Source organism: Macrotis lagotis, chromosome 3 (assembly GCF_037893015.1).
Source record: "Macrotis lagotis isolate mMagLag1 chromosome 3, bilby.v1.9.chrom.fasta, whole genome shotgun sequence".
In the NCBI taxonomy this organism is placed as follows: Eukaryota; Metazoa; Chordata; class Mammalia; order Peramelemorphia; family Peramelidae; genus Macrotis; species Macrotis lagotis.
The window spans coordinates 205467195-205488854 of record NC_133660.1 but is presented as its reverse complement, the minus strand read 5'-3'; the positions used below and the strand labels follow the sequence as shown (position 1 = coordinate 205488854).

General features: G+C 36.9%; 1 long non-coding RNA gene across 2 annotated transcripts; it reads right to left on the bottom strand.

The window, feature by feature from the left end:
* Nucleotides 1-307: 307 nt before the first annotated feature.
* LOC141516389 (uncharacterized) lies at nucleotides 308-20482 on the bottom strand. Of its 2 annotated transcripts, none has more exons than XR_012476682.1 (3): nucleotides 20428-20482; nucleotides 12852-12919; nucleotides 308-387 (listed from the first exon to the last, which is right to left on the bottom strand). It is a non-coding gene; the product is annotated as an uncharacterized LOC141516389 (long non-coding RNA). The 2 variants fall into 2 exon arrangements; XR_012476681.1 differs by lacking the exon at nucleotides 308-387 and adding an exon at nucleotides 7785-7894.
* Between the last annotated feature and the right edge of the window lie 1178 nt (nucleotides 20483-21660).

The following is a 21660-nucleotide window of genomic DNA, read 5'->3' as shown; positions in this document are numbered from 1 at the left end:
GCAACTGGTTTAATTGCTTTGGTTGTCATTGGAATCTATTTTTCCCCCTTGAAAATGAAGCTTTTTTTTTTTCATATTCTTGTTGTCTTTGGGGCCCTCTGTCTGTGGGATTTGACTGTCAGTTCTTCTATGAGAATTATTTATAATGTAATTTGTCTTGCAGAGATACAAAGACGGGGATCGAGGGAAATTTCTTATCCTATGAACAAATCAAATAAATGAGATAATATTTATAAAGAATTCAACACAGTCTTTGGCACATAATAGGCTTTTTAATAAATGACTGTTCCACAGCCCTTACCCCCATGAAGACAGTAGAGTAAATCGAGAAATCTAATGGACTGAAAGGAGCAAGATGTGGGCTCTATTTCTCACATGTCCATCACTCTAGAATTTAAAACAGAGAATTTAACCTTTCTAGATGCTGATAGATAATTCCAAATGTCTTCACCAGCTTCAAAATTCTATGAACTAAGTTTCCTTCCAGGTAGGTATGTTCTCCATTCTCAAGTTTCCCTTATCTCTTACAATCTACATTCTCTGTCCCAAAGTCCCTTCCAGCTCTGAGATTCTATGTCTGACATTTTATGTGCTCAGTATAATTAGGTCAGTATTATTTATTTTTCTGGCTAACAATCTTTATATATTGCCATTTCTGAAGCCAAGTTATTTCTATCATCCCCAAAGGGGGTCCTTGTTAGGTGCTATTTTTATTAACAAACAAATGTTCCAACTTAATTGGCTTCCGGGCTAATGAATTTGGTTTCTCCATGAAATTAATCAACACTAACTAGGTTTCTAAGTCATTCCTTTGTCTCCTTTTTCCTTTGGCCTGGGTTTGCTTTTCTATCTTTGGCACTGCCTAGGGTTTTCCAAGCCAATGTGGATGTGAGGACCAACCCCCAACCAGGCTGCTTCTATTGAATTCCGAGTCAAATTGGGTTTGGATGCTACATATCTCCTTGGCCTGTCAGGTTTCATTGGCTCTGCTCCCAGGCCCTCAGTGTAGACACAAGCCTATCCAACATGCCGAGCATCTTGAATAGTCAATGATGTATGGATATCAACAAAAGTACCTTCCTGGGCTGAGACTCTGGCCAAGGGAGATCACTGGGAGAGGATGGTTTTGCCAGTGGTAAAGGCAAGATTAAAGAATTGAGGTACCAGTGGCAAGCAAGGAAAACAGCAATAGTAGTTGAATTCAAGTCACAAATCATCAGAGTTGGAAGGCCCCCTAGCCATTATCTGGCTCTTATCCTCTTGTTTTGTCAATAAGGAAGTTGAAGAACAGAGAAAGCATTTGCCTAAAATCATGTAATGAATTAGTGACATAGTTGGGACTCCTCTGACATGTTATTTCCTATGCTTAGAGTCAAACTTTAATGTTTTCTGTCAGAGACAGCTCAATGGCACAGTGGATAGGAGAGTACCGCATCTGGTGTCAGTTGTTTTTTGGTCATATACAACACTCTGTGACTCCATTTAGGTTTTCTTGGCAAAGATAGTAGAGTGGTTTGCCAATTCTTCCTCCAGTTTATTTTGCAGATGAGGAAACTGAGGCAAACAAGGTTAAGGGGCTTGCCCAGAGTTATACAGTTGGTAAGCATCTGAGGTTAGATCTGAACTCAAGATATATCTTCCTGACTCCAGACCAGGTGCTCTATCCACTAAAACCTGAGTTCAAATTCTATCTCAGATACTTAGGAGCCATGTGACCCTAAGAAATTAGCATCGCCATTCTGAATCTCAATTTCTATAATTGTAAAATGGGGATTAATATCAACCCCGATCTCCCCAGGTTTTTGTGAGATCAAATGAGATAACATTTGAAAAGTACTTTGCAAAAAGATCTCCATAAATTCTGGTTTTTATTAAATGCCAGTCCTGTTCATTTCCCACTATATCCTGCCGCTTCCTAGACCAATTTTTTTGTCTAGGGCAAGAGTTTGTAGGCTAAGGTTCATAGATTTCAAGGGGTCTAAGACCTTGGATGGGAAAAAAAATTACATCTTTATTTTCACTAACTTTTGGTTTCCATGGTAATTTTATGAATTGTTGTCATGACCCCATTTAGGATTTTTTTTTGGCAAAGATACTGGAGTAGTTTTTTCATTCCCTTCTCCAGTTCATTTTATAGATAAGAAACTGAGGCAAACAGAATTAAGGGACTTGCCCAGGGTCACACAGCTAGTAAATGTCTGAGGAAGATGAGTCTTCCTGACTTCAAGCCCAACACTTTATTCACTTCACCACCTAAGTGCCTAAATCTTATATATTTTATTTTATGAATTTAAAAACATTATTCTGGGAAGGGATCCTTAGGGTTTTACCAGATGGCCAAAGGGGTCCATGATACAAAAAGGAAAAAAAAATCCTGTTCTAGGAAGCAGCCAGATGGCACAGTGTAGGGGGGCAGCTAGGTGGCTCAGGGGATAGAGCATTAGCCCTGGAGTCAGGAGGACCTGAGTTCAAATTTGACCTCAGAAGCTTAATAATTACTGCTGTGTGACCTTGGGCAAGTCACTTAACCCCACTGCCTTAAGTAAATAAAATTTTAATAAAAGAACCCCAATTCTGGGAGGTCATCTTTATTTATTGAAGTCTGGAACCCAACCTTATAGAAACAGGAAGTTTTGGAATTTGACCATCCAATGGGGGAACATTTTCTGAGACCCTGCTAAATCTAGTTTTTCTAGGTAGCAGAGGTCATATCTAGACCTAGAAAGAAAACCAGGGCCCTAGGCTGCTTCCAATCTACCAGACTGAATCTCTCATCAGATCAGATCACCTGAGGAACTTGCAATAGGCACTAAGAGTTATTAATACTGGCCAAGGTTTGTTTGTTTGTTTGTTTGCTTTTTGACTTTTGCAAGGCAATGCGGTTAAGTGACTTGTCCATGGTCACATAACTAGGCAATTATTAAGTGTATGAGGCTGATTTGAACTCAGGTCCTCCTGACTCCAGGGCAGGTTCTCTATCCACTGTGCCAGCTAGCTGCCCCCCAAGCTATTGGTCAAATTTTTAAGCCAGTAGCATGCAAGTGACTGGAATTCTAATTCTCCTTTGAGGCCAGATCAAGCTTTCATTTATATGTCTTAAAGAAAACCTTGGATTCAGCAGTGCCCTAGAACATAGGCTCATACAAGTCACTTAATATTTTAATATTCCTTTTGAATCAACTTAAAAAAGTAAAATTTTTGTCTTAAGTCTGTGTCCTCACAAACAACATGAATCACAACTGATTCAATATGTTGAAAGTATGAGCTAATATAGACAAGAAAATCATGGAATCATAATTCTAGATCTAGAAAGGACCTTAGAGATTATCTGGTCCAAACTCTTCATTTTATAGACAAAGAAACTTTTATAGACAATTTTATAGAAAAAATTCCAGGGAGATCAGGAAATTTGTTCAAGGTTATATATAACAAGTAGGCTTCTGAGGCAAAATTTGAACACAGGTCTCTGCTTTTCCATTATATTATACTGTCATCCCCCTTGATGCAGAGTTTGACAATACTTCAGCAGCTTGGACTAAAAGGAGCTACTGTCTCAAGTCACAAACTTGGTAGAGTGGTAATAAGAGGTCTGGATCTGAGGTTGGGAGCCCTAAGTTTGTATCCTTGCTGCAGCTGGTTGACCTTGGACAAGTCACCAGAGTCAGTTTTTTTCCTACCATAAAATAAGGGATTGCACAAATAATTTCAAAAGTTCTTTCAAGATCTAACTATCCTATGTTTTTCTTTAAAGGAAAATTTGATGTTTTAGGTAACATTCAGATTCCATTCTGAATGAATGAATGGAAACTTGATTAAATATTTTCTATATATCAATCACCATGCTCTAGGTTAGGAATACAAACACAAAAACCTGGACATTCCTGCTTTCAAGGATGCTATACAATTAAAATATAACACATGTAAGGGAGAAGTGGCCAAGGATGGGACGATTTGTTCAGGAAAATTATGGCAGAAAGTTAAGTGGGACCTTAGATTAAGAAGGGATGTGACTCTAGAAGCAGATGAAAGGAAGCAGGGTACTTGGATAGGGTCATAGCGATAAAGGTTTTTACAATTCTTCCAGGAACAATGATCAAGTTGGTTCCAGAAGTAGAGGGAGATGGAAGGAGGGCAAGGCAATTGTTGAAACTATGTAGATAACAAGGAATAAGGAGTGAAATGAAGTGTGTCTAGGATCTTCTAGAAATAGTAGACCTGGTGAGGCAGGTGAAGACTGGGGCCCCAGGGTAAAAGTTCTAGAGAAAAAGGAATTAGAAATTTCAGGACATTATTTCTGATCCAAGTAACATCACAAGAAAATGGTGGGGCAGAAGTGTAGGTAGATGCCACTAAGGAAGTAATCTGATGGTCTGTCATGTAATATGGAGAGCGTATTAAAGAAAAATCGGGGGGAAAAAAGATGGTAGGGCAGAAAAGGAGGAAGCAGTTATAGATCCAAGAAAGAATTCGCGTGGGTAAGATTGAATAAGAAGAATCACATGGTGTGTTCAATAGCCTTGTTCTGGGAAAGGAAGGACCTAAGGGAATGTGAAAATGGGGTTAGGTTGGATCAGGAACCTAAGTTTCTCAGAAAGGCTAAAATATAAAGGATTTAATTGAGAGGTAGGATTCCAGAGGCTAGAGAAGAGGTTTCTAACCAAGGAGGGATAAACCGAGATCAGGATGTGATCATATTATGATTGTCTAATGATACCTGCTTCCCAGGGACTTTGACCTTTCATAGCAAGGTGTATATTCCCTTCTCTTAGCTCTTCCCGCTACCTTAGTTCATTGTCATGCCCTCCTGCCTCTGACTCCCAGCCTCCTCCTAATAAGACTGACTTTGAACAGGTTTTCATTCAAACAGGTAAGGTCAAGTCCTCCTCAATAAAATGAGTGATCTCTGATAGAGGGTTTCTGATGTCCCTTCTAGCTTTAATGTTGTATGATTCTAGTTGTTGTGTTGCTTTAAATAAGATTGTATTTCAGAATAAAAATGAATTGTGGGGTTTGCATCTTAAATGGGATTCAGAAAATGAATTCAATTTGCCCACTTTGGGATTAGCTGCTCATTTGATCCCAATACTTTTCCTTTTAAAAAATTATTTTCTATTATATATATATATATATATATATATATATATATATATATATATATATAAATATATAGCTTGCTTTGTATATTTGTTTTCATATTGACTCTCCCATTAGAGTATAAGCACCTTGAGGGTAGGGGCTGTTCTTTGCCTTGTTTTGAATCACCAGTGCTTAGCACAAAGTCTTGTACAAAGTAGGCATTTAAAGAGACAGAGATGGGGTGGCTAGGTGGCACAGTGGATAAAGCACCGGCCCTGGAGTCAGGAGTACCTGGGTTCAAATCCGGTCTCAGACACTTAATGATTACCTAGCTGTGTGGCCTTGGGCAAGCCACTTAACCCTATTTGCCTTGCAAAAAAAAACCCTAAAAAAAATAAAGAGACAGAGAAACTGTAGTGATAAATGGCACTGATAGCTTAGAAATAACTTGCACTGAATTTAAATTTTCTAGTCCAAATAATGGAGTAGTTTTAAAAGAATTCAATTTCATGCTTTTCAAGGATATATTTTTAAATGTCTTATATTTCACAGATCTAGAAATGTTATACCTTGCTACACAGAGATAGGCACAGAGACAAGGAAAGATATGACAGAGAGAGAGAGAGAGAGAGAGAGAGAGAGAGAGAGAGAGAGAGAGAGAGAGATTAGAGAAAGACAAATAGAGAAACAAAGAGAGACAGACCCAAAGAGGTAAAGACAGAGACAGAAATTATAGTCATAAATTACTAATAACTTAGAAAAGAACAAATAGTAACAATAGACCTTTATTTGGGCTGTGTTCTTAAGCAAAAAGCTAATTCTGTTGATTATTCCACAGCAAAATATGTAGAAGTCAAAAATAGGACTAAGAGAATCAGTGTTTTTCAGTTTCCTCTGTGCTATTTTTAAAGGAGAAATAGCATTTTAAAGAAAAATTTCCATTTTTAGTCCCCCTGTCCTTGGACTCTGGGCTTCCTGTGACTATAGTCATAGCTTTTTGGGTGACTAGCATGGCCATGGAACCTACTGTGTTAAACCAGCCAATCTCTTAAGTGATAGGGACACAAAGAGAGTCAAAAAATTATGTCTTCTCTTAGGAAGTTCACAGTGTAATGAAAGAGATAATGTGTAAACAATATATAAACAATCTCTAGTCAGGATAAATTGAGAATCTGTAGTCTCAGAAGAAAGGTTCTAAGAATAAGGAGAACTGGGAAGGCTTTTTTCAGAAAGTGAGACTTTAGTTAAGACTTGAAAGAAACCAGAAACGATGAAGATGAGGAGGGAGAGAGTTCCAGGGGTCTTGGAGAGTCAGGGAAAATGTCCAGAGGTGAAAGATGGAGTATTATATTCCAAGAACAACAAACCAGTATTATTAGATGAGGAGAATGTGGAAGAAAATATTAGTGACAAGGAGAAAGGTTCCTTCTACTGCTACAGAAAAGATATACAGAATTGGCAAGTCAGAGGGAGTGGGCAGAGATCTTTAAGAAGTCATCTTTATGCTGGGGGCAGGGACAGGGGAGAGGGAGGGGTGCTGTTGGTGCACTGGTATGCTGGGAGTCTGAGAGAAATTAATTAAGATGTAATTTTCCCCTGGGGCATTCAGCCTTCAACTTGAGAGTGCTGAGTTGGGGAGGGATACTAAAAAGGATACTGGATTTCTTTTTTTATGGTTTCCAGGTCAACAGTCATAGTGACTTCAGGGTTAACTCGGTGAAATTCAGTAGCATTTCCCTATAGTAGAAACATAACTGTCCCTTAAATGCTATTATTGTTATTGTTTTCTCCTATAGACTCAGTGATGGGAATAAGTCTTTATTATCTTCCTGGACCTGAAGGAAAGACATTTGTGTTCTAATCCAGCTTTGCTACCTAATAACCTTGGCTTAGTCTGAGTATACTGGTTTTCTCATCTTTAAAATGTTCCTAATATTATTTACAATACCCATCTCATAAAATTCTTGAAAAGGAAACAATCTATAAATGCTAAGGCATAGTAGAAATATAAGGAGTTATCATTATTGTCTCCGGATTTAGAGCTGGAAAGAGCTTTGGAGATCCATTTCATCCCAACCCTTCATTTTCTAGATGAGGAAACAGAACTGAAAAGGTGCAGTGGCTTGCCCCTAAATTACTTTAATTTATCAGTAAATCTATGATCCCAATGCTCAAGGTACTCCTTCAGCAGTGTAGATTCTAATCTATCCACCCTTTCTCATGTTGTATAATTCTCATCTGTATTCTCCCACAAATCCCAGTTATTTGTAGAATCAATGGAAGTATATTGGTATTTAAAATAAAATGGACTCTTGTCAATTTGGGGTCATTGAAAACACTGCCCAATTTCCTAAATGCAGTTCAACCCATTATCTTTCCTCCTATTGGAATTTCAGGTTAGTTCATTTTTCCATCTTCAACCCCAATCTAAGATATAAGTGCTGATGGACCATTCAATGAGCTAATGTTGGAATTTCATGTCATAGCTAGGTTGAATGGCTTTCTTCATCCATTTTTCCCCATATGAGTTATTAGGTACATTTATTTTGATCAGTCAGTTCTTTTATTGAGGAGACTCTGCAGTATTCCAGGGTAGAACAATATTCTAGGGCAGCACAATATCATCTGCAAATAAGCATATCTAGAGGAACTCATCACCTGTTGAAAAACCTTTTATTTTAATTCTTGTTCAGAACATCCTTCATGACTATAATAAACACTGTTGAGCATGCATCTAGTTTTTTTTTTAAATTCATGCCTTCTTTGATGTTCTTAATTAGAAGATTGTTGAATAAAGTTATCTCTTTTGTCACATCTTCTAGGAAGGAAAAATATAAGATATTAGCCTAAGACATCATATTAGAGGAGTCTTTCAGGTTGTATATTGTTCTACCAAGCCAAATGCTATTTTGTAATCACTAAAAAAACACATCAGGATTGCCTAGTTTTTCTACCTCTCAGTCAAGTGTGTTATTATGAAGTTATGATCTGTTGTAGAAAATAATTTATAAAAAACACTTCTTCCCTTCTTTGGTTTTCATCAAGTGCCTTTGATATAAGTATAGATCATTTTAATACAGATTTCATGAAATTAAAAAATACTTGCATGGTACTCATAAATTCTTTCAATCACTTTTTCATGATAATAAGACCATCTGTGATGTTTTGCAATCATTTGGTACTGTCCCTTCTTTTTAGTTATCTTGAAAATCAACATCTGCTTGTCTCAAAAGTTGTGATGTATATATTATATATACATAGAGATATTTCTAGAAAGTTCTTCTGCATGTATTTGATCTAATCTAGCAATTATTTCCCCATTTAAAACTTTTTGAGAATCATTTCCACTTCTTCACATAGCAAAGCAGGGAAGTCACTATTGGAGTTAGTCAAACAGTAAAACTTAAATGAAATAAAGTGACTAGCATTATGCTAAGTGCTAGGGTCATTTTGGTCTTCTTAGATAATGAAAGACAAGAACCAAGTGTTAGAGATAAAAAAGAAAGACAAAGGATGGTTTCTATTCTCAAGTAAGTCATAGTTTTAATAGGGGAAGCAATATACAAAAATGGTAACTGTTAATATCCATGTAAAATATAATTTATAGAACTACTGGTGAATTTATGTTTTAGTCTCTTTTTTGCTTCATCAATGCTCTTAGAATGCTATAGCTAAATGCTCAAGGTTTATATATAGACTTAATTTCTATTTTATGAGACAATGTTACTCATTATTTTCCAACAATCTCCTATAGTATTTTTTCAAATATGTTTAATATTTTCAAGTTGTTTCTCTCTTAAACCACATCACTCCATTTAATAAAGATACTGAGTTTATTAGCTTGTGTGATTTTTTGTATATACACACATGTATTTATATATAGTTACACATATTTATGTGTTTATATATAGGTACATATCCATTTATACATGTATGAGATATGAATATTATATTATATAATTATATTGTATCATATGTGAATATTATATTTAACAAACATATGCTTTGGTCTCCACATTTTAATGATTATAGCAATGTTGTTTTAAATTTCTGTAGGAAATGTTGATAATCAAAATGAATCTATTTTCCTTTAGGAAAGGCAGAAAAGTTACTCTGTTTGGAGTTGGTAAACCTAGGCTAAAACCTCACTCAGTGACCTTGATGAAAATCACTTAAACTCTTTGAACTTCAATTTGTCCATCTGTAAAATGAGGGGTTGTATTAGATCTCCTCTAAGTAGTTTCCTTCCAGCTCTTAATCTATCATTTTCTTATTATTTTCCATTTCTTTTAGTCTTAATAGCTTGAGTTTGTTTGAACAGTTCAAGCTGAAGCATGTTGTAATTGTCTTAATTGCCTTCTGCAACAAATGACATTGTACTAAAGCAAGTTGCAGAACACTGTAGAATCTTCTAAATGAGATTCAGAATCAGTTCTAAGAGTCTGGTATCAAATATCTACAAAGAAGTGAACCAGTGAATAAAGAATGCCTTTTGTTAAGATTTTGAGATGGAATTAGCTATGTGACCTATAGAACACATATCTTGGACAATGAGGTGGGCTCCAAATTGAGAAAATAGGATAAAAAATGCTTTTGGAATGTTTTTTATAAATTATTTTCTACAACAGATCACTTCTTTCCAAAATATAATACTCATTCAGTGAAACAGAAATGTTCTCATGGAGATGCTGTTACTGATTCTGAATCATAGAACAGTAGAGTCTCTGAAGAATTACAATTGGAAGTCACTCAAAAGACATGTAAATGATAATGTAAATGGTTGGTCTGAGAAGTCTGTGATATCTTGAGCACAAAGAATTAAACAGGATAAATTTTGTCTAGGACATCATTAGAAAGATGTATGGCCATAAACAAAAGAAAGAACTGATCAAAGGATGGTTGTTCCATGATCCTTGGGCTTCATTCATACACATACAAAATGAAGAGATCATGGGATCATTCATTTAGAGCTGGAAGGGAACTCGGGAGAATTCATCCAATTCCCTCATTTTATATATGAAGCCATTTGGGTCCAGAGAAATTAAGTGATTTGCTCATGATCACACAAATAAGAGACAGAGACAACCCATGTCTTCTTACTCCAGAATTAAGAATTTTTTCTACCATGCCATGATGTCTGGTACAGAATAGGAAAGAACAGGACCCTGAACTCAATGACCTTGGGAACAGCCATTTTTTAGCTTGGTACCCCATAGCATCATCCTAAGACTCTTTTCTTAAAAAGTAAAAAAATGACTATGATAGAGAAGCATATGGTACAGAGGATGGGACCCCGGACTTGTAGACAGAAGTATGGGAGGTCAAGTCCTATCTTAAGAATCTCCTGGCTTTATGACCTTGGACAAGTCACTTAATCTCTGTGTTTGTTCATTAATAAGTATGTCTTAAGGGTAGAGAGAATTGTATTATATGACCTTTGAGATTCCAAGATCTAAGTTAATAATTCTATGAGTAGCCTATATCCTTTAGTCACTTTAATTTCTTAATTCTCCACCCTATTTTCCTACATATTTTTCCATTGACTCACCCTTGTACTCACCTTTGTTCAATCAACAAATATTTATTAAGTACTAATCATATGCAAAGCACTATGCTAGGCCTTTAATTGAAATTTCTTGACAGAAAGGTCTCTTTCTATGTCTATCTGCTTAGGACAATGCTTGGACATAATAAAAAGCACTCAAATAGTTTTTTTTTCCCATTCATTGAAACTACAGCAGAACTCTCTCTGTATTTGTTTTCTTCTTGTTTTAGTCTCTCTGTGTCTCTATTTAACTGTCTTTATATCATTATATCTCTGTCTCAATTTCTGTGTCTGTCTTTGTTTTTCTCTTCCCTTCCAATTAACATCTGCAGTGCTTTTCAGGCATATAGCTAGCACCTTCAATTTTTTAAAATTCATTCATTTATTGAAACTATTGGGTATCAATGAGTATAGTGACTTGTTTTATAGGACCTTATTAAGTTGTAGAATTTCTCTCACTGTTTATTTCTGCCTCGGATGCTTGCATATAAGGTATGATGATCTCTGTCTACAAAAGTCTAATCCCAGGATCCCACAATGTCATGGAAGAGACCATAGTTTCTTGAGGAAACAAACCACAAGCATTAGTAGCTTCTCACAAACTGGCATGCCTTGGAGTAGTTTGTTCCACTGATGGACTATGTGGGCTGCCCAAAGCCATCAAGTGTGGGGAGACTCCATCACAAGATGACACATTTTTGGTGGTTGCAGTCAATGAGACAAAATAGCCCTACCAAAGCAGCTTCAGCGTGGTTCCTCCAGCTTCTGCAAATGATTGCAGAGTGATTACCATCATTTGAGAAATATTCACAGAATGATTTGATTGCATTTTTTTTATTAGAGAAGGAAGCATAGAGATTGAGCAATACAGGTCATTTAGGCTAATCGTAGATTCCTATGGATCTGAATATTGCCTCTGAAAGGTAAGTATGTTTTAGAGAAATTCAGTAAATAACTAAGCCACCAATGTAGAAATTTTTTGAAAACTTAGAATTGGGTTCATTGGTAAATAAAACAAGAAACAAGAAAATTCATTATTTCTGAGTTAAAATGGACTTTTTTTTAAAATTATGGTGCCCAGACCACCCCTTGGTTCTTTCTTTATATCATTCAAAAGACTACCCTATGTGCTTAGCCCTTATACCTCTGTTAGAGAAGTCATAAGTAATACTTAAGGAAGCAGTTCTTTCTCAATTATAATAAAATCTTATTTGTTTCAGGAGACTGGATATTCCAGCAAGAGAAGCCTTTAAATTTTTATGATCCAGGACTGACCTGTGTTTTTTCACTCAGAGCTTGTTAAGCATAAATTCAGTGTTGAAGTTTAAGTTATTTTTCAGGAAGTATCTAAGATGTTTCTGTACGTTGCCAGATTGCAGGTAAGGAGGGTAGCCTGGCTTTTGTAGCCTCTGACTTCATTGTGTGGTAATGACTCTCTTCTCCCTGTCTCCAGCACCTGTGCAATCCCAACTCTCTTTTCTTCTTGCCATTCTTGTGTGGGGATGCATCTTTTAACTTTATTGAGTATTTTCTGCTGTCTTTGTATCTTCCCCCGTAGCACCAAACTTGGGTCTTAGCTAAAAGTTTTTTAATTTTTTTTAATTTTTTAATTTTAATTTTAATTTTTTAATAATTCCCACCCCCCACTGTCACCTGCCCATGTCCTATGGGCAAAGTTCAAATTTCCCCAGTTGAGCATTTAGGACCCTCTCTGGAACACACAATTTCAACCCTTTCTGATATAATTCCAGTATTGGTATGCTGCACAAAAGCTCTGCTAGGAGTCTTTGCTTATTGTCTTCTCTGTTTGGAATAGCCCATCCATCTCTGCTTATGGATACCTTACTCATACTTTTAAGGTTCCAGTTAAATGTCATGTCTATGAAGTTTTTCATAATCCTTTTAGCTACATATGCTCTCACTATAATCTCATCTCATTCCTCTCTATATTACCTGGGCACACTTAATGAATGATAACTTTTCATGTTCATAGGTGTTCCTCTTTCCTTCCTGCATATCTCTCAACTAGGTTAAAGGCCCTTGAAAGGAGGGATCATGTTTTATTGATTTTTAATAAGATCTTTATATCTTCCCCTGACTCTATGTACATACTTATCCTAAATACTTAATAATTGTTTGTTAACTGAATAAATAAATAGAATGTGATCAAATATTTTCTTATTCCTTTGAGGATTTATAATGTACAAAATATTTATGTTATTTTACTCACTTATTTCTGCAGAAATGGCAAGAGTATCTTAGTCTCCAAAACTGAAGAAGTTGTAATTAGCATCAGTCCTAAGCATAGACCAAGTAGGTGATTAGATATGATATGATAAATATGATAATATGTGATAAAAGATATAGAATCAAATTTGAACAAAGTCTCCTCAATTTAAGAATATCTACTTGCTGTCCCTATTACAGTGGTTGAAAATCATTTATTCATCCATAAATTCATTGAATACTCATTAAATTCCTACCAAGGTACTGTGCTGAGCTCACTAATTTGATTTAAAGCATCCAAGGTAGCTATTAAAATATAAATGTTACATCAAATAGGAGCATATTAATATTTTATAACTTTAACACCTTGATAAAAGCCAGTGACACTTTGGCTCCTACTGGAATCTTCCTAGGAGAAAATAGGGTTCTATATACTTGAGACATGGGACTGGTACATTTTGATGATGGGGAAGAGTATCAAAAATAAAAACAAATCATGGGGCAATATTGAGGATAACTTTAAGTAGATCAGGTAAGGATCAAAGACTTGCTAATCCAGGGAGCAACATAAGGACAATGGATGTTTGAAAGAAAGGAAATAGCAGAGAGAAGGAAGTTAGTTATTGTAGCCAAGTTGTCAGAATCAACCAGGCAAGATTAATAGCCCAAACTGGCAGAGAGTATGAATTGTACATTACCCAGATGTAGGGATAGCATGGAGCAGAGCTTTGCCAGGCAATAGAATTAGAAGGAAAAAAAGAGCAAGTGATGATCAAGAAATGGGAACCAAAGCTCAAAAGCTAGAGAGTCAGAAATGTAAAGATAGCCGCTTCAGGAATTAAGATATTTAATTACTGCAAATCATTGTTTCTATTTGGGTAACCTATTAAATTCAACCCATTTCAAATGCAACAAATCTATAATAATAGATGCCCTCATGAAAACCTTTCTATATCTTTATGAAGGTTTTACCATCTTCCCAAAAACAAATGTTCATAATACTGGAATCATCTTTAATGCCTCTCTTTCCCTCACACACAATCTAAAATAAATTTCCACGATCTTGTCTTTTCTGTCCCTAAACATCTCTGTATCCCTTCCCTGGTTGTAGGACTTTCAGGGCTCACATCTGCACAGGTAAGCCTTTGAACGTGAACGAGATAGATGTAATATTGGCTAGAGGTGGGCTGAATCACTGTCTCTGACATCATTAGATTTACAACAGTTGTAATTGTGTTCCAGAAGAGTCATATTATCCATGGGCAGTTTTATCAGTAGCTTGTTTCAGCACTGGGATTTAGACTTGTCTGACAATAAAGTTCTAGATCATAGGTTCAGAGATTCAGAGATATAGCCTATCTTGTCTAAGTCTTCTGGTTTTTACAGATGAGGAAACCAAGGTACAGAGAAGTTTAATAACCTGCCCATGCTATACATCTGTCCAAAATGGAATTGGAACCTAGTCTTCCTGCCTCCAGATGCAACATCCAATTCACTACACCATGATCCCTCTCCAGAGCTGACTAGAGCGAATTCCTCAGGGTCACATTGCGAGAATGTATCAGAGGCCAAAAGGTTGGCTCTCTATCCACTATTCCTGAGATCCCGGGAAGTAGTATTCCTTGGATCAATATCCTGCTGTGCTATTGCCTGGGGAGTTGGGACCAAGAGAATCATAGCTTTTTCTACATTTTTTTCTAAACTAGTCATGACCTAATTAGACATATCCTCCTCCCTTTCATAAGGAAATGAGAAATCTGTAATAGGGCAAATTCTGGGTAACACTCATCCTTGATCTTATTTTGTGGCCTGGACCATAAGAAACAGCTAGACTTGAGCCTTAAGGGTTTCTGCCTTTGAGAAGGGTTAGGTTGAGACTTGAATGGAATGTATATGACCCAGATGGTACATGTGTGTAATGCTTCTCTTTTAATACCTTAAATCCAATTAAACTGTTTAAATGCCAGAGGTGATGGTGGAGAGGCATTTGATTGATAGCTAGGGAAAGAAGAAAGGACCGGTTAGTAAGTGGACAAAGAAACCAAGAGATTTGATTAGAAAGGCAACAATGTACAATGGAAAGAGAATTGACTTTGGAGTTAAAGATCTTAAAATCCAATCTGGCTTCTGTCACTATTGGTAGGTCATTGTAGGCTTGTCCTGGGTGGTCACTTATGTTCCCCACCACCACACACACACACACACACACACACACACACACACACACACACAAGCTATGTGATCTTGAGCAAATCACTTAATTTCTCTGTTTGGTTGCCTCATCTTTAAGTCCCTTCTAAAATTTTATTTTCCTTTGATATCAACAAAGTCAAATGTAGAGTTATTGGATGATTGACAAGCAATAAGCCCTTAGGTCCTAACATAAATAGGTTGCATCACTAAAATCCATAGAGTTCCTTGGTTTATAAGAATGATCCCCCCCCAATTCTTTGGAACAAAATAAAACCAAAAAATGACTGTTTTTGCATGTTATATATTTATTCCTTCTTCATGTCTTTGCACAGCCCATCAGCCAAACTTAGGAATATACTCATTCTTTACTTCTGCCCCTTAAGGACATGGATCCCTTTTTAATTCTCAATTCAGGTGTCTTCTCTTCTGTTAATGGTTCCGTAGTCCCTCCAGCTAAAACTAAATGCTCTCTCCCTTCCCAAATTAACTTAAGTTTCTTTGGATATGTATCTGTTTCAGCTCCCAGTAGAACATGAGCTACTTCAGAGCAGGTTCTGCATAATTTTGTCTTTGGATCCTCAGCCCTTAGCCCAGGGTTTTGTCTGCAGTAGGAGTTGAAATAAATGCTTACTTCATTTTGTTATTGGTAGACATTAGTTATTTAAAGAAATTAATTCAGTCTATTCACTAGGAAGTCAAATACTGAAGCTGGAGATTAAATTCTTTGTCACATAATGAGAAGACAGGACTCATTAGAGAGTACACTGATGTTTGAAAAGAATGAAGGCAGAAGGAGAAAGGTCATGACAGAAGATGAGTGTCATTCAGGCAAGATCCTGAGCTTAGACAGACCTTGGGAGATCCTCACCTACTGTGGTCCATGGGATCATTAAAAGTAAGACATGACTAAACAACAGCTACAACAAAAGTCACTCAGAAGCAGTCAGGATAAGTAACAACTTTCGGGAACACTGAGGGAAAATAGTCATAAATAGGTAAGTTTGTGGTTCTCAAAATGGCCCCTTGTGGGAAATCTGTATTTGCCAGCCAATGTTCCTCCACAAGGTGGATGGAGATGCACAAATGGTTTTGCCTATTCATAGGCTATGCTGTAATTATGTATATTTTTTCTTTTGAAAACAGAACATGAAAATATATTAAATATGAGAAAAAAGAGAGAATCAAAGATAATGTGGAGCAGAAAAAAGACTGCACAAGCTCATCCATAAATGCAAATTCATACAGTACAACCAGTGCAGCAGATATTCTCAGAAGATTACAATGAATTGCTCAACATAGGCTCTCCTCACCTCTCACTTGGAATGGTGAAATAACCTGTGAAGCCAATTTTACCTTTGCACCATCTCTTCAATATGATCCCTTCTCTCCTCTGACACTACCATCACTCTAGTGCAGGGTCTCATCATCTCTTGCCTAGACTGTTCTCAAGTTTCTTTCTACTCCAATTCATTCTTCATTCATTCACTAAAGTGATTTTTCTAAAATGGGGGTCCAATCAGGTTACCTTCCTATTCAATAGTCTCTAATGATTTTCTATGGCCTCCTAGAGAAAATACAAAATATTCTGTTTGGCATTCAAAGCTCTTCATAACCTAGCCTCCTCCTACCTTTCCAGTCTTCTCTCACCTCATTTCCCAACCTGTACTCTTTGATCCAGTAACACTGATCTGGTCATTCTGAGAACAAGATACTTCATCTCTTTTATCCAGGAATTTTCTTTTTCTTTTTCTAAATTTTATTTATTCAATGCAATGGGGTTAAGTGACTTGCCCAAGGTAACACAGCTAGGCAATTATTAAGTGCCCAAGGCAGAATTTGAGCTCAAGTCCTCCTGAATCCAGGGTTTGTGCTCTATCCACTGCTCCACCTTGTCTAGCTCCAGGAATTTTCTCTGACGTTTCCTCATATTTGGAATACTCTTCTTTGACTACTAATCTCCCTGCTTTCCTTTAAATCTTAACACAAATTCCATCTTTTTCAAGAAACTTTCCCTAATCCCTATTAATTTCAGTGCTTTCCCTCTTTGTATTATTTATCCTGTTTATAGCTTGCTTTGGACTTTTTGGTTTGCATGCTGTCTTCCCCATTAGATTATAGGTTCCAACAAGGCAGAGTGTCTTTTTCCTCTTTTTCTATCCCCACAATTTAGCCAAGACCCTTGCCCATAGTAGATGTTGACTGCTTAATTCTTTAAATAGTAAATAATAAAGATGATTGTTTGATGATTTCTCTCTCTGCCTCCAATCACTCCATACTCCTATAATCCATCCATTTATCTATCTATCTTCCATCTATAGATAAACCAACAAGTGACTTGCCCAAGGTCACACAGCAAATAAGTATTAAGTGCTTGAGGCTAGAGTTGAACTCCCATCCTCCTGACTCCAATGCCAGCACTCTATCCACTGTGTCACCTAGCTGCCCTGATTAATCGTAACTGCCTCACATCTAGGGCCATCTCCAGTCATCCTGATTCATATCTGATCACTGGACCCAGATGGCTCTGGAGGAGTACCATCTTTCACATTTTTGCCATACTCTAATCTTCCTTAAGTACCAATACCATCATGTTCTTGTTCAGAAACTTCTGTGGCTCCTTACCAATGAAAATTTACCTTATCCATATCTAGTATGAAAATCTGCTAAACATGATTGTACATATGCAACCTATATCAGATTACTTACCTCCAAGGGGGAAAGGGAGAGATGAAAGTAGTAGAAAAAAACTTACAAAAAGATGAATGTTGAAAACTATCTTTACGTGCAATTGGAAAAGTAAAATAAAATAACATTCAGAAGAATAAAAAAGAAAATTTACCTTACCGATCACTTATCAATAAAAATGTAAACCCCATTACTGAGTTAACCCATATTTACAAGAGCCTTATTTTGTGGGTTCAAAATTCAAATAGTCCAACAAACTAAACTGCTCTTTCTCAACATGTCTGTGTTCAAGTTGTTTCCTGTATCTATGATGCCCTTCTACTCCATATCTATCTATTGACAATTACCCATCTCTGAAGATCTAACAAAGGACGTGAAATAAGAGGACCTGGATTTAAATCTTGGTTCTGTCTTTTATTAGTTGTGTGACTCTAAGCAAGTAATTTTAACTTCTCTGAGCCTCAGTTTCTTAATTTGAAAAATGAGGAGGGTAGAAAAACTAGATTTTATAGTTTTAATAATGTGGGAATTCATAATTTGTTGTGATTGGGGGAATACTGAATTTAGAGTCATGTGAGTCACTAAACCTTTATCTTTCCTCTTTGATAAAATGAGGATAATAAGTATACCAAGCCCCAGAGGAAAAATGAAATAATATTTATAAGATGCCTTGCAAACATTAAAGTACTATATAAATGCTAGTTGTGGTCGCTGCTACTGATATTATTTACTTAGAAGTCAAAGTACTGTGCCACATATTGCGATATTTCATCTGTGTGGGGTCTGCCAATAGCAGTGTAGATCATAACCACCTTCTTCACCATGACAGATGGCATTATTAAGTTGCTGTGGCTGAAAAAACCAACACCTTCAGGACAGCCTTCTGAGGGTGAAATTCTGCCTTTGTATTTTGCTTAGCCAGTCCCCAGGAGGGGCAGATGAGCAGCTTGTCCTTGAAGCTTTTCCAGCTTGCTAGGCTCAGCCAGAGAGTGTGCTATACACTGGCATAGCCTTGAAGGACTTATGGTCACCTTGGTACACATGGTGAGAAATCATAGGACTTAAGCAGAGAGTTTCACTACTGAATGAGGAAATATGACTCAATTTAACAAAAAGTTATTAAGCACCTGTACTAAGTGTTGGGGGTAAAATGTAGGTCTGTCCCTACCCTGTTTATTCAGTTTTAAGGTTAAAAACTAAAGGAGGCACTGTAGGTCACATTCACAGTTCATAAAAGGAGGTTTAATTAGTCAAAACATAGAAAAGCTATTCCATAGGGCACTCCAGCACATATCTTAGATTCCCCTACCCTTCTCCCCACCAAGAATATAATGGGAGTGGAAATCCCACTGCCTCAGACTCCCACCAAGTTTAAAGAGCCACTAACTTAGGTAAAACCATGAAACTTCATCAAGGCAACTCTGTGTCAATTGAATCCTGAGGACAGTTTTACAGGCCTTCAGAGGAAAAATAGCCTAATCCATTGGGCTGGAAGCGGGGAATTCTAGTAGATGGTGGTTTTATCTCATGGTGATTATAAAGATAAAAGAAAATGACTTTCCTCAAGGATTTTACATTCCAGTGAAGATATTATAAAGGGTAAACACCAAACAAGAGAATATGTCATTGTCAGGGGTGAAGGTGTTGAGAGAGTGCTGTCAATAAATATTTAGTAAGTAAATTGGTCAGGCACTATGCTAAAGGAGTTAGTATATAAAGGGGTTAGAATATAACTAGACCAATATGTGAACATGGATGAGTTATTTAATCTCTCAGGGCTCAGATTGGGGAGAACATCCTAACCTACATTGCTTGGCAGAGGGAGAGACGCTCAGGTTTGATCTCCACCTTAAAAAGCACAAGTCCACTGTCTATCCCTTTCCTAACCAGGTTCAAATGGGTGATGCCATAAAATACAAATCAGAACTTGCTGGCTCCCTTGGAGTTTTTAATAGTTTATTGGAGGTATTCTTTCAAAGATAAAGTAAAACTATGGAAATATACTTTTTATTACTTTAATCATGCCTATTGTTTGTTTGAACTGAGCATTGGTACGTCTTGGGGAATGCTGGAAAATCACTTCTAAAGAAGGCTTAGCCAGACCAGGGGATGATGAAAGGATTAAGCAAACTACTTAATATGAACAATATAACTAACAAGCAAAAACAAAAATTTCTGAAGATGTGAAGACTCAGCAGGAACCTGTTTAACTAACAGAACGAAAGGTTAAAAATGAGTCTATAAGGCAAACCAGAGTGCAAGATCGAAGAAACAGATGGAAAGAAGTTGCCTAATGTCGGCCAGGATGACAATGTGTTTTAAGGGTTTTCCTAAAAAGGGAAAATTCAGTGTCTTAATGCAATAAACCATACTTTTGACTCCAAAAGTGTACAAAGTATAAAGAAGACAAGAAAAAGACTGAATTCTACATTGCAGCTTTGTGCATAGATCTTCCTTCAGGAAGTCTTCCTTTTCTGAATCATCTTCCTATTCTGAGCCATCCCATACTTTGGCAGACTACTTTTCCATCCTCCTCCACCCCCCAAACTTCCAACCAAGGTTGGAAAACCTGCCAACACCTCCCCATCTGACTTCTCCCTCTCCTTCCATCACCACCACCTCTCTCCTTTCAATTCCCAGTTCTACAAGTATTGAGTTCTGGACAAAAATGGAATTTTTTTAAAACTTTGAAGAAAACATACTCTGTTTCTCTGATGCCATCTCCAGTGTCAGATGAAATAAACTGGCCTTTGTTACTTAGCCCACTGTAAAAGATTACATATGGTCCCTCATCTGGGGGTAGTGTCAGAAGGTGATGTCACATTGGTTGACACAGTATAAGGCAGGCATTGTCTGGACGGTGGCTGTTAGAGTAATGACACTCTTCAAGGAGCAGAGCAGCCTACGTGGGATTTCAAAAGTCTCGGGACTTTGGATCCACTGAGTCTTACTTACCTTGGCAAAACCATAGTGACTACCCAGAAACTTCTCATACATGTTCCCTAATATTTTTTCCAGTTTTTCTCCCTTCTTTACTTTTGTTTCAATTGCAAGTTTTTGAATACCACATCTTTCTACCATCCTTTCTTCCCGCCCCCCCCCCATGGCAACAAACAATCAGACATAGGTTGGATATGTACAATTGCGTTTAACATATTTCCATGTTAGGCAAATAGTGAATGAAGAATTAGAACTGAGGGGGAAAAAAGACCATGAGAGAGAAATAACAGAAAAGAAGTTTTAAAAAATGAACAAAATATGCTTTGCTCTGTTCAGTCTCCATAGTTTTTTTTTCTCTGAATGTGGTTAGTATTGTCCATAAGAGGTCTCCCAAGATTATCCTTGATCATTTAACTGGTAAGAAGAGCTGCATCCATCATAGTTGCTCATCTCATAATGCCACTGTTAATGTGTATATTTCCCCTGGTTCTGACTCACCTCATTCAGCATCAAATTCATGCACATCTCTCTAGGTCCCCCCATAGTCTCATCACTCTTCTCTCTTCCTCACTCATCACATCTCATAGAAGCCCTAGCAGTGAAAATTGCCTCCCAACACTCTGCATTCCCTTCAATCTTGGCCGCATTGGTTTTACTTGGGCAAAACTTTTTTCTTTCCCTTCATCCTTCTTTCCCCTTTCCCCTTTTCCTTCCTCAACAATATTTTGCTTCTGATGGCTGCCAGCTTCACACTGTCCTTTCCCCTGTTCTCTCCTATTTCCTTGTAGGGTAGGATAAATTTCTAAACCTAAATGAGAATGTATATCATTATTCTTTCAGTTGAATCTGTTGAGAGTAAGATTTATTCAGTGTTTACACTCTCCCTACATTCCATCTACTATAAATGGTCCTTTGTGACTTCTCATGTAACCTCTTTTTCCAGTATAATTCTATTTAAAGTCATAATTATTTCATACCTGCCTGATACCCAGGTA